At 38.0% G+C, this 16,670-nt stretch overlaps 1 long non-coding RNA gene across 2 annotated transcripts in view; it reads right to left on the minus strand.

Annotated features, from left to right (window-relative positions):
- The window catches only part of LOC110347128 (uncharacterized), a 122,988-nt gene extending 109,686 nt beyond the window's left edge, over positions 1 to 13,302 (minus strand). The window contains exons 1-5 of one of the 2 annotated variants that reach the window (XR_015442396.1): positions 9,124 to 13,302; positions 8,549 to 8,684; positions 6,959 to 7,047; positions 6,554 to 6,641; positions 5,252 to 5,377 (exon numbers count right to left, since the gene is read on the minus strand). This is a non-coding gene — a long non-coding RNA (uncharacterized LOC110347128). The remainder of the gene's footprint in view (positions 1 to 5,251; positions 5,378 to 6,553; positions 6,642 to 6,958; positions 7,048 to 8,548; positions 8,685 to 9,123) is intronic. The other variant, XR_015442395.1, reaches the window with a different exon arrangement.
- Between the last annotated feature and the right edge of the window lie 3,368 nt (positions 13,303 to 16,670).

Raw genomic sequence — 16,670 nt, forward strand, 5'->3', positions numbered from 1 at the left:
GGCAAAGAAACAGACCTGAGGACCAGTGGAACAGATTAGAAGATGCAGAAACAACACCAGACACACTCAGCCATCTCATCTTCAATAAAGCAGCCAAACACCCTCACTGGAGGAAAGATAGCCTCTTTAATAAATGGTGCTGGAAAAATTGGGCTTCAACTAGCCAAAGATTAAAACTAGACCTATACCTCTCACCATGCACTAAACTAAAATCGAAATGGATTAAAGATCTAAATATTAAAATAGAAACTCTGAACCAGTTGGAACAGAGGTTAGGTAGAACTCTTGAAGACATCGGTGTAGGGAAAGATTTTATGAACAAAACCTCAGTTGCCCGTGAACTACCACAAACAATCAACAAGTGGGATCTCTTCTTATTAAAAGTCTTCTGCACAGCAAGAGAAACCACCAGCAGTGTGAAGAGACAACCCACAATGTGGGAAAAAATCTTCACCTGCTTTTCCTCAGACAAAGGTCTACTATCTCAAATCTATAAAGAACTTAAAAAGATCAGACCTCCCAAATTTAAAGACCCAATCCAAAAATGGGCATTTCAAATGAACAGACATTTCTCAGACAAAGAAGTAGAAATAGCAAATAAATACATGAAAAAATGTTCAACATCACTGGTCATTCTAGAGATGCAAATGAAAACAACGCTGAGATTCCACCTCACTCCAGAAAGAATGGCTGCTATCATGAAATCAACCAATAACAAATGCTGGCGCCACTGTGGGGAAAGAGGAACCCTGCTCCACTGCTGGTGGGAGTGTAGACTGGTGCAAGTACTGTGGAAATCAGTATGGAGATACCTCAAAGAACTAGGACTGGAAGTCCCATTTGACCCCACTATTCCACTGCTGGGGATCTTCCCCAAAGAATTAAAAGAATCATACCACAGTGATATATGTGCACCCATGTTCATAGCAGCACAGTTTGTTAATAGCTAAAACATAGAAACAGCCCAAATGCCCATCAACTGGAGACTGGATCAAGAAAATGTGTTTTTTTTATAAAATGGAGTAATACTCAGCCATAAAAAATGAGAAATTAGAAACATTTGTAGCTAAATGGATGCACATTGAGGTGATACTCTTAAGTGAAATAAATAGGACACACATGTATAAATACTGAATTGTTCCTCTGGTGTGAGAAACTGAAAGTATAAATAAGGACTAAAACGTATAATAGATAATGTGAAATAGGAAGAAAAAGGGCTAAGGGGAAGGGGAAGTGGGAGGCATAGGGGAAAGGAAAGAAGGGAATGGAATTAATATGAGAAAATGGAAACAAAATCTTTGTAAATAGGGAGGGATGCAGGGGTTGAAGGGAGGGCTGGGCAAGGGTGAAATATAAGAACCAAGAGAGACTATGTAAAGGTGCAAATTTCCAATGATGAATGTCATTATATTGTATACCTAAAATGTACAATGATTAGAATGAATAATCGATAATGCAAAATAGGAAGAAAAGGTCCAAAGGGGTAGGGGTAGTGGGAGGGGCAGGGAGAAGGAAAGAAGGGAAAGGAAAAATGCTGAGAAATGGAAAAAATTGAAATAAAGTCTTTGTAAATAGGGAAGGGTGGAGGGGGTGAAGGGAGGGCTAGGAATGGGGAAAAAATAAGAACCAAGAGGCATTATGTAAAGGTACAATTCCCAATGAGAAATGTAATTGTGTTGTATACCTAAAATGTACCAACAAAAGAATTTAACAAAAAAAAAAAAAGTTTCTGCACTGCAAGAGAAACCACCAACAGAGCTAACTAACAGACAACCTACAATGTGGGAAAAAAATTTTACCAGCTGATCCACAGACAACGGTCTACTATCTAGAACACATAAAGAACTCAAAAGAAAATCAGACCCCCCAAAATATAAAGACCCAATTCAAAAATGGGCATCTGAAATGAACAGACATTTCTCAGACAAAGTAAAAGCAGCAAATAAATATATGAAAAAATGTTCAACATCACTGGTCATTCGAGAGATGCAGATGAAAACAACACTGAGATTCCACCTCACTCCAGAAAGAATGGCTGCTATCACGAAATCAATCAATAACAAGTGCTGGCAGGGTTGCTGGGAGAAAGGAACCCTTCTTCATTGTTGGTGGGAATGCAGACTGGTGCAACCACTGTAGAAATCAATATGGAGATACCTCAAACAACTAGGACTGGAAGTCCCTTTTGACCCAGCTATTCCTCTACTGAGTATCTTCCCAAAAGAATTAAAAGAATCTTACCACAGTGATATATGCCCACCCATGTTTATAGCTGCACAGTTTGTAATAACTAAACTTGGAAACAGCCCAATTGCCCATCAACTGGAGACTGGATAAAGAAGATGTGGTTTTTTTCTAAAATGGAGCACTACTCAGCCATAAAGAACGAGAAACTAGAGACATTTACAGCTAAGTGGATGCACATTGAGGCCATATGCTTAAGTGATTTTTTTTTCTTGGTACTGGGGATCAAACTCGGGACCTTGCACTTGTGAGGCAGGCGCCAGTACCACTGAGCCAAATCCCCGGCCCTTAAGCGAAATAAATAGGACACACATGTGTAAATACTGAACAGTTTCTCTGGTGTGAAAAACTAAAAGTGTAAATAAGAATCAAAATGTATAATTGATATTGTGAAATAATAAGAAAATGTTTAAAGGAATAGGGGAAGTGGAAGGGGAAAGGAAAGAAGGGAAAAGAAAAAATACAAGAAAAGGAAAAACATGGAAACAAAGTCTTTGTAAATAGGGAAGGGTGGAGGGGGTGAAGAGAGTGCAGGGGAATGGGGAAAAAATAAGAACCAAGGTACATCATGTAAAGGTAAAAGATCCCGATGATGAATGTAACTGTATCGTATAGCTAAAATGTACCAATAAACTAAATGGGATTTAAAAAAAGGGGGCTGTGGATATAGCTTAATGCAAAGCCCCTGGGTCCAATCCCCAGGAACAGAAAAAATAACTTTTTTTGAAAGACATAGTCTCTCAAGAGTCTGACCAGAAGGAAGGGGGAGGAGATAGGGAAAATGCAAGACTAGAAAGCCAAATACACAGATACATAATCACATCTTCAGTATCTGTCAGTGCTTGACTCATGTTATTGTGAATAACTGAATTTTGTCCATTTTCCTCAAGAATGTCTAAGCTAGACAATCTTCTTTTCAAGTATTTTCTAAAAGAGTAATCTGAGTGACATATTAGTTGGATTGTATTTCCTTTTTCTAGTAATTCATACTCATATTTTATTATGAAATCTTTCTTTTTCCATTAAATTTTTCTGTCTTTAAAAATATTTTATATTAAATTTAATGTAGCTTATCATCTTTTTTTAATAAGAACTAGAATAGTAAAAGCAATTCTGGGCAACAAAGGCAAGACAGGGACATCACAATCTTTGACTTGAAATTATACTACAGGAGCTTCTGTGGTAAAAATAGCATGGTACTAGCAAAAACACAGACCCGAGGATCAGTGGAACAGATTAGAAGATCCAGAAACAACTCTAAACACATTGAGCCATGTTATCTTTAACAAAGGGGCCAAAAACCTTTACTGGAAGAAAGATAGCCTCTTTAATAAATGGTGCTGGAAAATATGGCTTTCCACATACCAAAGATTAAAATTAGACTCATGTCTCCCATCATGCACTAAATTAAAATCAAAATGGATCAAAGATATAAATATTAAAACAGAAACACTGAATCTGCTGGAAGACAGTATAGGTAGAATTCTCAAAGATACTGGTGCAGGCAAAGACTTTATAAATAAAATCCCAGTCACACAGGAAATATCACAAAGAGTCAACAACTGGGATCTCATTTTGTTAAAAAGCTTTTGCACATCAAGAGAAACCACCAACAGAGTGAAGAGACAATCCACAGTGTGGGAAAAAAATTCTGTCAGCTGTTCCTCAAAGGACTACTATCTAGAATATATAAAGAAGTCAAAAAATCAGTCCCCCCAAATTTAAAGACCCAATCCAAAACTGGGTACCTGAAATAGACACTTTTAGATGAAAAAGTAGAAATGGCAAATAAATATATGAAAAAATGTCCAACATCACTGGTCATTTGAGAGATTCAAATTAACTGTTATCTCAAAGCAGAAATTTGTAACATGTAACATGACTAGAGGTGATTCTATCAAATAATGTCTATAGTCTTGTCTTACTATAAATGGTAGCTCATGAAGACTGACAGTGGGGCAAAGAGTATTTAGCACAAGCATTTTTGAGTTTTTGTTGTTTTTATTTTGGTTTCGTTTGTTTGCTCTGAGATAGGGTCTCACTATGTAGTTCAGGCTGGCCTCAAACTTACAGCAATCCTCTTACCTTAGCCTTCCAAATACTAGGTTTTCAGGCATGCGCCACCACACCTGGCCAGCATAGGCATTTTAGTAGTACCCACCTTGAGTATCACTGACCTACATTCACTCTCCCTACCTCATTTGCCATGAAAAGTAGAAACTAGATGGTCTATTGACATTTTATTATCTGACTCTCCAGGCTTCAATGGGAGAAGGGTTTTAAATGCAATTATTCTTTAAGACCCAGAGAATTCAGAATTTGATAGAATCTAAGAACAGGTATTCAGATCTCCATACAGAAAAACAAACATCAGCCGGGGATTTAGCTCAGTGGTTCCGCCGTCTGCCTCACAAGCACAAGGTCCTGAGTTTGCGTTTGCTCATGTGCTTAGCAGCAAAGAAAATCTCAGTTCAGATGTTGTAATTTGACTTAGGCCAGATCTAGTGACTTATGATAAATAAATCAAGCAAACAAAATGTTCCTATATTCTATGTTCTATTCAACAGAACCAGAGTAGAAAGCAAGTAGAATTAAAAATGATTTTTAAGTATCTGATTTGAACCATTTTTATAAAAACAAAGATGGGCTTAGGAGTTATAGAATTCATCCAGAATCTCACAAATTACGTAAGATTGGGATTTAGAATGTGCTTCAGCACTTCAGCATATTTCACAAACTCATGTATTACAAATGTATTATGTATTTGTTGAAAGCACACAAGTATTAGCTATGGGTGTAAGAACTTAACACTCAAAAGTAAGAAAATACTTTCATATTATATAATTCAATACGGCTTTGACTCATTTTCGGGTGTGACCCACATTTCAAATAATATTTATAAAAGAACTCAGTTATTAAAGTAGTAATGTTATATCTCTATTATTTAAAATATAATACTATAGAAAAGGGGCACTCTATAATTTTGTATGCTTAATGAGTAACCTACCTGACTCCAGCAATTTAGTATAATCGAATCTCAGCAGACGTTTCCCCTTGACATCCCAACCATCTCCCTGCTCACGCCCAGTCTTGGGCCGTTCCTCTTCTTCGAGATCTGCCTTCAGTTCAGGCCCTTATAAATAAAAAGGTTATCAATTTAAGTAGTAAATTATGAAATATTAATAAGTGAATGAAAAATATTTGCCTCTCTCGGTGTCATTAAATAAAACTTATAGGCTGGTGTAATAACAAATGTGATACATAAGAATCTCCAGAGCGTCAGGAGTGGTGGTACATTACCAGCACTCTAGGAGGCTGAGGCAGAAGGATCTCAAGTTCAAAGCCAGCCTGGGCAACCAAGGGATTAGGTGAGATCCAAAATAAAAATATAGGGCTGGGGTTATAACTCATTGCAAAGGCATTGAATTCTGCAAAAAAAAATCCCAAGCACATTATTCAGGTGTCTACTGCCAGAAAACAGAAAAGTAGAAATTTCCAAATATTACCCTTTTCTTTTCCCAAGACTGTCCTCAGACAACTTTCCTGCCCTGTGTACTCAATCTGTTATTGTACTTGTGGTTATCCTTATCACATTAATTTAATGATTTGTGTCTCGATCTCAAGGTTGAAATCCTGTCTCTTATTAGTAGTCTTAGATCACTAGCACCTAGCACATTACACAGCATGAGTAGTCAGCAGGAAATGTTGAGTGAAAAAAAAAAGTCCTAAAAAAATACATGAAAAAGCCCAAACTGATGCACATTATACAAACCAACTAGTCTGTGATCTTCAAAAATGTCAAGCCTCGTGAATGACAAAGAAAAATTAAGAACTATTCTAGGGCCAGGGATTTAGCTCAGTGGTTCCACTGCCTGCCTCGAAAGCACAAAGTCCTGAGTTCAATCCTCAGTACCAAAAAAAAAAAAAAGAACTGTTCTAAATTAGAGGAGATTAACTAGACATGGCAACTAAATGTCATGTATATCTTAGATTGGACTCTGAATTAGAAATTCTATAAAAAGTCACTTAGACAACTGGGCAAATTTATATACTGTGTATTCAATGACTGCATTTTCTCAATGTTAATTTCCAGATTTGATCACTGTACAGTAGTTATCTATCTTTTTTCTGGTACCAGGGATCGAACTCAGGACCTTGTGCTTCCAAGGCAGGCATCAGCACCACTGAGCTAAATCCCCAGCCCCACTATACAGTAGTTATCTAAGAGAATGACTTTTTCTTCTTAGGATATGCGAATGCTGAAACAAAGAAGAGAAAGTCATAATACCTAAAATTTTAAACAACTCACCCTTAAAAATATATATAGTATTGGGCCGGGGATTTAGCTCAGTGGTTTCGCCATCTGCTGCGCAAGCGCAAGGACCCGAGTTCGATCCCTGGTACCAAAAAAAATAAAAATAAAAATAAAAATAAATATATATATATATATATATATATATAAAATCAGTAAATGTATGTGTGTATATACAGGAGGGAAGGAAGAGAAGACATGAAACCAATGTGGCAAAAAACTATTAACAGTTTTTAAATCTAGGTTAAAAATATGAGTTAATTATACTATTGTTTTATAAATTTTGTTTTTGAAAATTATTAGTCATTAGGAATGAATTCACATATTTGTTTTCTTATTTACTGTTATTTTAAATGACAATATAAGGATAAACCACAAGACATGTATAATTCCCATTTTTACCATAGTGTATTAAGAGCAGTTTAGGGCCGGGGATTTAGCTCAGTGGTCCCGCCGCCTGCCTCGCAAGCGCAAGGACCCAAGTTCGATCCCTGGTACCAAAAAAAAAAAAAAAAGAGCAGTTTATACCAACTATATAAGAATCCTAAAATCTACACCATGGATAGAATTTCAAATACAATTAAAACATTATTTTATAGTCATAATATCTACCCCACTGGAATAAACAAAACATGCTTTGTTAAAATAAACTACAGTGGTAGTTCACAAATGCTTTTGTTTGTGAACAATTTGGTTTGTAAACAAAAGAGTTTGGCAAAATTTTGTTTTTGTTTGCAAACTCTACATCAGGTGACAACCGTGGCCATCTTTCCTGCACAAACACAAATGTGGCCGTCTTTTCCAAAATCGAGGAACAAATTAAGTTCATGAAACAAGGTACTACTGTACAAATTAAGGTCCAATGGTCTGAGATATAACTTTCCATAAGTGAAACCCATCTAGTACAAAGTACCAAAAATAACAGCAAAATTATCTGTGAAACACAAAATACTGTCTTATCCTAAACATAAGGGAATAGGTAGAAACACATTAATTGGCATTGTTGTCAATCATATCATAGAATCTTTAAAATCACTAACAATCTATGATCTAGGTTATGTAAATGTTTTGCTTCAAAACACTGTATTTAGGAGAAATAATTTGCCCCATGTTAATCTCAGGAAAATATTTTTTAAATCTAAAAAAATTCTCTTACAAAACCACTTTTTTTTTTGGCAGTACCAGGGATCAAACTCAAGACCTTGCGCTTGCAAGGCAGGCACAGTGCCACTGAGCTAAATCCCCAGCCCACAAAACCACTTTAAAAAAAAAATCATAATAAGCAGGTGCAATAGCGAACACCTGGAATCCCAACTACTTGGGAGGCTGAGGCAGGAGGATGACAAGTTTGAGTCCTACCTGAGCAACTGAGCACAATCCTGCCTCAAAGTAAAAAATAAAAAGGGTTGTGGATATAACCTAGTGCAAAGGCCCTGGGTCCAATCCCCAGTAACAAACAAAAACAAAAAACTTAACTAGATATTGCATCCCTGATACTGAAAATTCAGTATCCTAAATTATCCAGCTTTTATCAAACTTATAAAAAAATCAATCAAAGGAAATAGTATCCATCATCCACTAATTTCTGGAGGTGCTCTTTCCCCACTAAAGAAGGTTTATTTTTAGGACACAACTGAGTTACCTTACAGTGCAGACAACTGAGTTTTAGGTATTTAAACAAAACCATTTACTTTTTTTGGGTTTTACAACAATATGGACAGTAGAAGGGCACAAACTTTAAAACAATATACACATTTTATATTTACCAGTCAAACATTCATTGATAAAGCACAATCCCTGAGCCTCAGTTCTCTCAATTAGAAAACAGAAAAATTTTATCAAAGTGGGGGACTCCTGTAAGCTAAGCTACAAACTACACCTTATTTATTGTCCCAGCCAATTTTCAGGCACTGTTTCTAATGTTTTCTTTTTCCTTTTCTGGTATGTCATAAGTATGAGGCACATATGCACATATATGAGGCACACATATACCAAAGGGTTGTTTTTCTCCCTTCCCTTCACCCTCAGCCGCAGGTACTCTGTCTTCTCTCTCCTGACCAGGTGCAACATCTTGAATTTCAGCAGGTGGTTCCTCTTGTTGAGGTTGTTCATTACTGGGCTGCTGGGCCTAGGGGGGTGTGTACGTGTGTGCAAACAAAACGTTTATTAATATATGACTAATACAAATCTACAGAGTATATATATACTTCTGATCATAAGTGAGTGTAAAAGACATTTTTTCCAACACTATATACTTAATAAAGTTTCTCTTCCCAAAGAGTGGTTTATCAAAAAAAAATGTTACCTGCAAAGACTTTGGAAACTATTTTAAGCTATGCTGCAAAGGATGTATGCAACGTTAATCAATAAGCATGAGAAAGAAGTCATAAGCAAAATCTGGGGAAAATTAAGACTGTCAATCCAAGCAAATCCAGAGCACCTGAATCAATGTTCCTTAAATAAGATTCTATTAATTTTTGTCATGAAAAACCTTTATTGTATCTCTACTAGTTTAAAAACACTATCACAAATTTCTAGTAGAAAACATCAAATATTAAAACACTCACAACCACAGGTTCAAGAGGCTGAGTAGGTTCATCATCTCTGTCCTCCAGATTTAGGTGTTGATTTTACTTGCTCACTCATTTCACACTGAAAGCAGAATAAGTGAATTGGAAAACCCATTTAGAAGGATAACTAGGGGCTCATATTGAATATAGCTCAATAGTAGAGTACTTGCCTAGCATGCACGAAGCCCTGGGTTGATTCCCCAGCACCACCAAAAAAAACAACAACAAAAAGATAACTATATTTGACCACTTCTAAAGTGACATGTAATTGTTTTAAGTGGCAAAAATATTTCCACAATACAGTAAGTCTTAAAGTAACCTTAAGTATGCCTGCTTTTCAATCATAGCAGATCTGGCAGCCTGAAAAGACTTATGTCACAGCCAAGTTGGCAGAGTAATTGTCTTAAAATATTTTAAGGCACATGGCAAAAGACAAGGTTTTGTTGCACTAGATTCCCTGTCAGAGATAACTTGGGGCCCATCGTGGACACACTCAAGAAAACACCACTAAAGAATTAAAATTCAAGTGACTACTGCTTATGTCACACTCCCACTAACTAGGACTATTTACCCCCTAAATTAAAGTTTTGTGGTAATGCAGGCCTTCATAGTCCCTTCTTGTACCCTCAAGTCCATTTTGGTACTGTCCCTGACAGGGATGAGAAGTTGTAATACAGCGCAATGAACGGCCCCTCACTAGACCCTCTACAAATCCCGAGGATGCAGTCACAACCCCACAGTGCCCCACAATCCAAGCTCTTTCCTCACTACGCACACCAACCCCGTTCCTGTCCCCTCGAACTTGATACACCTCTGTAGGCTGTATCAAGTGCTCCTAGAGCAGATACTTCCAGCTACACCCCCAACACTAACCCTGTCTTCACCCGAATCCTTCCTTCCACAGGCCACCTGCTTCTCTTATCCTGGCCTTGCCAAAATGACAAGGCCCAAGTCAGCAGCGCCTCTGCTTGTGAAGGCAAGGTCGATGACCTCAAGGCCTTCCCAAATGCAATCTCTTCCTCACACTCATTCACACTTAAACTTTTGGGAGGACTGATCTAGGGACCTACCTGCTACGTCACAGTGGTTGAAAAGGAGTCAAGACCATAGGAACGCAACCACCCCCAAGTGCTCAGCGGCCTCCCCAAGAAAGCACGCAGTGGACATGCGCACTGAGGCCCGCAACGGCCGGGGAGCTGCAGCTCCCTGCCCCACCTCTACCCCAGGTGCCCGCTAGGGACCCAAAAATCTGTCTTCCGTCAGCTGCTTCAGGCCCCTGTGGGGCTCATATACCTCGAACCACACCCCCACCCCTCTCTGGTCCACGGTCTTCCCTCATACCGACCCACCAAACAACAAAGCCCCATGGTGGTACTGCCTGTAAGGAAAAAAAAACGACGACCTCGAGGCCTTCCTCCTTCAAAAGCCAAGACATCACTGCCCAACCCACCCAAGTCCACTGGCTCCCCCTCACATACTTAAAATTTCTGGTAGAACTCATCTACCTACCTACCACCGACGTCCCCACGGGTGAAAACAAATCAAGACGCCGGAACACTACTGGCACACGAGCTTCGCCCCGACACCCACTCAGTGCACATTGGCGGATGGGAGATGCACTTTGGGCATGCACACAGAGGCTTGCGCCTGCCCGCGAACTGCAACTCCCCGCCCAGCCCCCACATCCACGTCTCGGCTGAGGACCCCGGAGTCTACCCTCTCAGCAATTCCTTATGCCTCTTGGACTCAGTTGTCTCAAATAGTGTCCCTCCTCAAAACTTACCCCAACTTCAAATGACCCTCTGCCCCTCCATAACCCACTTTCCTCCCTTCCTCCAGTTCCACAAGGACAAGGGCCGTGGTGGCTACTGTAAGACCGTGGGCCTCACCAAACGCTCCGAGGAGCTGACTACAGCGAAGATCAGCCGCGAGAGAATGCACCGGATGAGTTGTGAAAGTAAAACAGACCTTTATTAGTCTGGCCAGACGGCACCCTCAAGCACCAAGCTTAGAGAGGGGGCCGGCTCAGGGACTGAGGTCTTTTTATAGGGGTCGCAAGAGGGAACTTGGCGAGCAAAAGTACAGAAGCGAGACGTTGGCGGTTGGGGTAGTGTAGCAACCAATCTTTACATAACAGGCATAAGGCTAACTTGCGGTTTCCTTGGAACAGCAACAAGCACATTCTGGGAACTCAACGTCCCCATGGTGAAGTGTAACAGAAACAGACAAGATGGGGCCTTATTACAAAATGGAGTAACTTTTGTTCAGTCTCACAGCTACCTGTAATGTACACTTCCTGCCAAAATAGCAATGGCAACATATTCCACAGGATTTACACAATACCGATAGTCTCATAACCTAATATTCAAAATGTTCAGCCTATGATTCAAAATTACATTCAGAATATGAAGAACCGGGCCAGGTGTGCTGGCACACCACTGTAATCCCACCACTTGGGAGGTTGAAGCAGGAGGATTGCTGTGAATTTGAGGCAAGCCTGGACTACAAAGGGAAGTTCAAGGACAGCCTGAACTACATAGAGAGATCCTGACTCAAAAAAGAAGAAAGAGGAGGAGGGGGGAAGGAGAAGGAGCAGCAGGAAGACAGAACTAGTAATATTCTTGTTGCTTTTCGGGTTGTTGTTGTTTGGGGGTTTTTTTTGTTTTTTTGGTACCGGGGATCGAACTCGGGCCCTTTAGCTTACAAGGCAGGCGGCGGCACCACTGAGCTAAACCCCCGGCCCAGAACTGGTCATATTCTAAAAGACAATCAACAAACATGAATGCAAAGAAGACCAATTTATTGGGATTATCTCACAAATTCGAGCCTGGGCAATTTAGCAACTTAGCAAGACTCTGTCGCAAAAAAATAAAACTAAATAATTTTAAAATGGTTGGAGTTGTAGCTCAGTACAAAGGCCCTGGTTCAACAAGCAATCATGAAAACTTGAAACAAATGTAAAAATAGAAAGTCTTGGCACAAAACAGAGATACACTTGGACTGCAGATGTAGCTCAGTGCCAGAGCACTTGGTAGTATGGGTCAGGACCTAGTTTCAATCCCCAGCACCTCCCCCCCCTCAAGAAAAGAGAGACAATCTAAAAACAAAACAAATGGAAATTTTAAAAGTGAAAAAGATAGGGCCAGGGATTTAGGTCAGTGGCACCGCGCCTGCCTTGCAAGTGCAACATCCTGAGTTCGATCACTGGTACCACAAAAAAAAAAGAAAGAAAGAAAGTGAAAAAGATAATAACCAAGTTAAAATCCCACTGGATGGGTTCAATAGTATAATGGAGATGAAAAAAGAATTTGTGAACTTTAAGATAGATCGATAGAAATTATCCAATCTGAACAACTCAAAAGTCTTGAAATAAAAATGAAAACATCAAGGACCTGTGAGAAAATGCTAAAATATGTCATTTGTATCACCAGAATCCCATAAGGAGAAGTGGAAATATGGATAGATATATACATATATTATTATTATAATTGCTGAAAAAGTCATAAATTTGATAAAAGATAAATCTACAGATTCAAGAAACTTAGCAAACCCCAAACAGAATAGACCTAGAGAAATCCCTGCCTAGACATGCCATAATTAAACTGCTGAAAACTAAAAACAAAGAAGAGTATCTTGAAAGCATCCAGACAAAAAGGATGCATCGCTTACAGAAGAATAATGATTTAACCCACTGCAAAATTCTCATTAGAAGCCATGAGGCCAGTAACGAAAGTCTCCATTTTTTTTTGATACCAAGGATTGAACTTGGGTCCTTGTGCTTGCAAGGCAAGCAGCAGAACCACTGAGCTAAATCCCAGCCCCAAGTCTCCATATTTTTAAAGAAAAGAACCATCAACCCAGAATTCCATGTCTATCAAAACATCTTTCAGGAATGAAGGGGTAAATAAGATATTTACAGATGAAGGAAACAAAGAGATTGCGTTGTTAGTGAACCTAAAAGGATTATAATGGAAGTACTTCAGACAGAAGGAAAATGATATCAGGAAGAAATTTGGGACATCAGGAATTATGGAAGAGCAACAGAAATGTTATTTGGCCAAATATAATAGTCTATTCTCCTTTTGAATTAATTCAAAGATATTTGAGGAGATTTAAAGCAAAAATTAAAAATTATAACATTGTATGATGAAGTTTCAATGTATATAAACATAGACTATAAGATAACTATAATATAAAGAGCATGAAATTAGAGGGACCTATTAGTAGTGAGGTTTCTACATTCCATGTAAAGTGGTAAAATATTAATTCTAATTAATCTGTAAGTTAATTATGCATTTTAATTTCCTGACAATCACATTAATATGCAAAAGATAAAATTGAAACAGGAAAATTTTTTTAAATTGCTCTAGATCTATCAGTTTTGGAAGCTTGGCCATTTTAGCCAGGCATAGTAGTGCATGCCTGTAATCCCAGCACTTAGAAGGCTGAGGCAGGGGGATTGCCATGAGTTTAAGGCCAGCCTGGACTACATAGTAAATTCAAGGCCAGCCTGAAGTACATAGCAAGACCCTGCCTCAAAAATCAAAAACACACACAAAAAAACCCCACAGAAGTATGGCCATTTTGACAATATTGGTTCTGCCTACTCATGAACAGGGGATGATGACTTTTCATTTTCTGATGTCCTCTTGAATCTCCTTTTGCAGAGTACTGTAACTTCCTTTTTTTTTTTTTTTTTGAGACAGGATCTCGCTATGTAGTTCAGACTAGTCTTGAACTCACTATGTAGCCTAGGCTGGCCTCAAACTCGAAGCAATCCTCCTGCCTCAGCCTCCTGAGCGTTGGGATTACAGGCATGTGCCAACACACTCAACCTGTAATTTTCATTGTAGAGGTCTTTTGATTCCTTGGATAGGTTGAATTCTTTATATATATATATGTACATTTTAGGTATAAAATACATTTACATTTATCATTGGGTGTTTGTACCTGAACATGATGTTTCTTAGTTCTTATTTTTTCTCCCATTACCTGTGCACCCTTCACCCCCTCCACCCTTCCCTATTTACACAGACTTTGATTCCTTTTTTTTTATTTCTTTCTCATAATTTTTCCTTTCCCTTCTTCCCTTTCCCCTTCCCCTCCCTGGTTAGGTTGAATTCTAAGTACAGTATTTAGTTTTTCTTCATGCTGCTGTGAATGGTATTGTTTTGCTAATTTCCTTTCTCAGTGGATTAATTTTGGTGTATGGGAACACTGTTCATTTTTGTGTGTTGATTTTTGTATCCTGCTACATTGCTGAATTTGGTTATTAATTCTAAAAGTCTTTTGGTTGAATTTTTTTATTTCTATGTGGAGGATCATGTCATCTGAAAATAATGATAATTTTATTTCTTCCATTCCTGTGCTTATTGATTTTATTTCTCTCTCTTGCCTGGTTGCTCTGGCTAATGTTTCAAGTGCTATATTGAACAGGAGTGGTAATAGTGGACATTCTTGTCTTGTACTTGATTTTAGAGGGAAAGCTTTCTGCTTTGCCCTATTTAATATGATGTTGGTCATTGGCTTGTCATAAATGGCTTTTATCAGATTGAGATAAGATCCTTTTATACCTATTTTCCTCAAGGTGGTTTTTGGGTTTGGTTTTGGTTTCAGTTTGGGGTTTTTGAGATAGGGTCTCCCTATGTATTTCAGGATTCACATATACTTTGAAGGGAAGGGTCAAGGTGATAAATCTGTCAGTATCCTTTAAACTCTTTTTAGGTTCAGTGAAAATCCAATCGCAATTCCAGTATATATGTATAGATTTTGACAAATTCTTAAATTTATGTGGAAATGCCAAGACTAGCCTGTACACCCAAACTTATTATAAAAATATAGCAGTCAAAATGGTGTGATGTTGCTACAAAAGTAGACAAATAGGCCAGTGAAGGACTGGTGGTCTCAGAAACAGACCCATTCATATGTAGATATGAAATAAGCGACCAAAAGGGTATTGTAGATCAGTGGGAGAATGGTTGGACCTTTTCTAAATAGAAAAACTGGTTATCCATTGTGGAAAAGAAGGAATTGGATCTCTATCTCACAACACAAATAAAAATAAGCCTGGGTTTATTCAAAACCTAAATATGAAAGGTAAGACCAAAGGGCTTTAAGAATACAACATCATAGAATTTTTAAAGTTTTTTTTTGCTGTGTTGAGCCTCACACCAGTTAGGCCAACATTCTACCACACTCCCAACTGCAGAAAACCTTTGTTAACTCATAGTAGAAAAGTTTTTCCTCACAAGGACATTGACTATAAATGAAAATTTTAAACATGAAATGACATTAAGAATATCTATTTATCTAAAAGTATCATAACAAGAATGAAAATAACATATTGGGAGAAGATAATGGAAGCACATATAACTGATGAAGAGCTCAAACCTAGAATTTTTTTTTGAGTCAGGGTCTCTTTATGTAATCTGTAAGCCATTTATCTAATTTTCTTGTCTTATCAAACTGACTGTGACTTCCAACACAATGTTGACTAGTAGAAGTGAGAGTGGACATTCTTGCTTCATTTTTCATCTTAAAAAGAAAGCATTATTTTTTCTATTAAGAATCTTCTAATATTTAGAGATATTTTTCTTTTTCTTTGGTGTTTTGAGACAGGGTCTCACTGTATAGTCCTGGTTGGCCTTGAACTCACTCTGTAGCCCAGGCTAGCCTCACACTAACAGCAATGCTCCTGCCTCAGCCTCTTGAGTGCTGGATTTACAGGCCTGTGCCACCATACCTGTCTCAAGTGTAGGGATTTCTTTGTAGATGTTTTATATCAGGTTAAAAGAGGTTTTGTTCTTTCTACTCTTGGTTTCCTTGAGTGTAATTTTTAAATTATGAATTGAGGTTGAATTTTGTCAGATTTTTTCTGTATCACCTGATTTTTAAATTTTTATTTTATTAGTACATGTTTATGGTACCTGAAGTTTACATTGATCTTAAGGAGTAGGTACATATACATCATATATCTCAATTTTTTTTATTCCTCTTCCCCTCCCCACCCACCTCCCTCCTGTATCACTTGAAATTATATGGCTCAATTACTTTAGTATGTCAATATGATGAATTGGAACTGGATAAAGAAGTGGGTTTTTTTATAAAATGGAGCACTACTCAGCCATAAAGAACGAGAAACTACAGACATTTATAGCTAAATGGATGCATATTGAGGCCATACTCTTAAGTGAAATAAATAGGACACACATGTGTAAATATCGAATAGTTTCTCTAGTGTGAGAAACTGAAAGTGTAAATAAGGATGGAAATGATTAAAATGAATAATTGATAATTTGAAATAGGAAAAGGTCCAAAGGTGTAGGGGTGGTGGGAGGGGAAGGGGAAGGGAAAGGAAAAATTATGAGAAAATTTTAAAAATGGAAACGAAATCTATGTAAATAGGGAAGGGTGGAGGGGGTGAAGGATGCACAGGTAATGGGGGAAAAAATAAGAACTAAGATACATCATGTACAGGTACAAACACCCAATGATAATTGTAAATGTATTGTATACCTAAAATGTACCAATAAATATACATATAA

The sequence above is a fragment of the Heterocephalus glaber genome, unplaced genomic scaffold, assembly GCF_053883595.1.
Source record: "Heterocephalus glaber isolate CG9 unplaced genomic scaffold, H.glaber_assembly_v1.0 deba00001546, whole genome shotgun sequence".
NCBI classification, from domain to species: Eukaryota; Metazoa; Chordata; class Mammalia; order Rodentia; family Bathyergidae; genus Heterocephalus; species Heterocephalus glaber.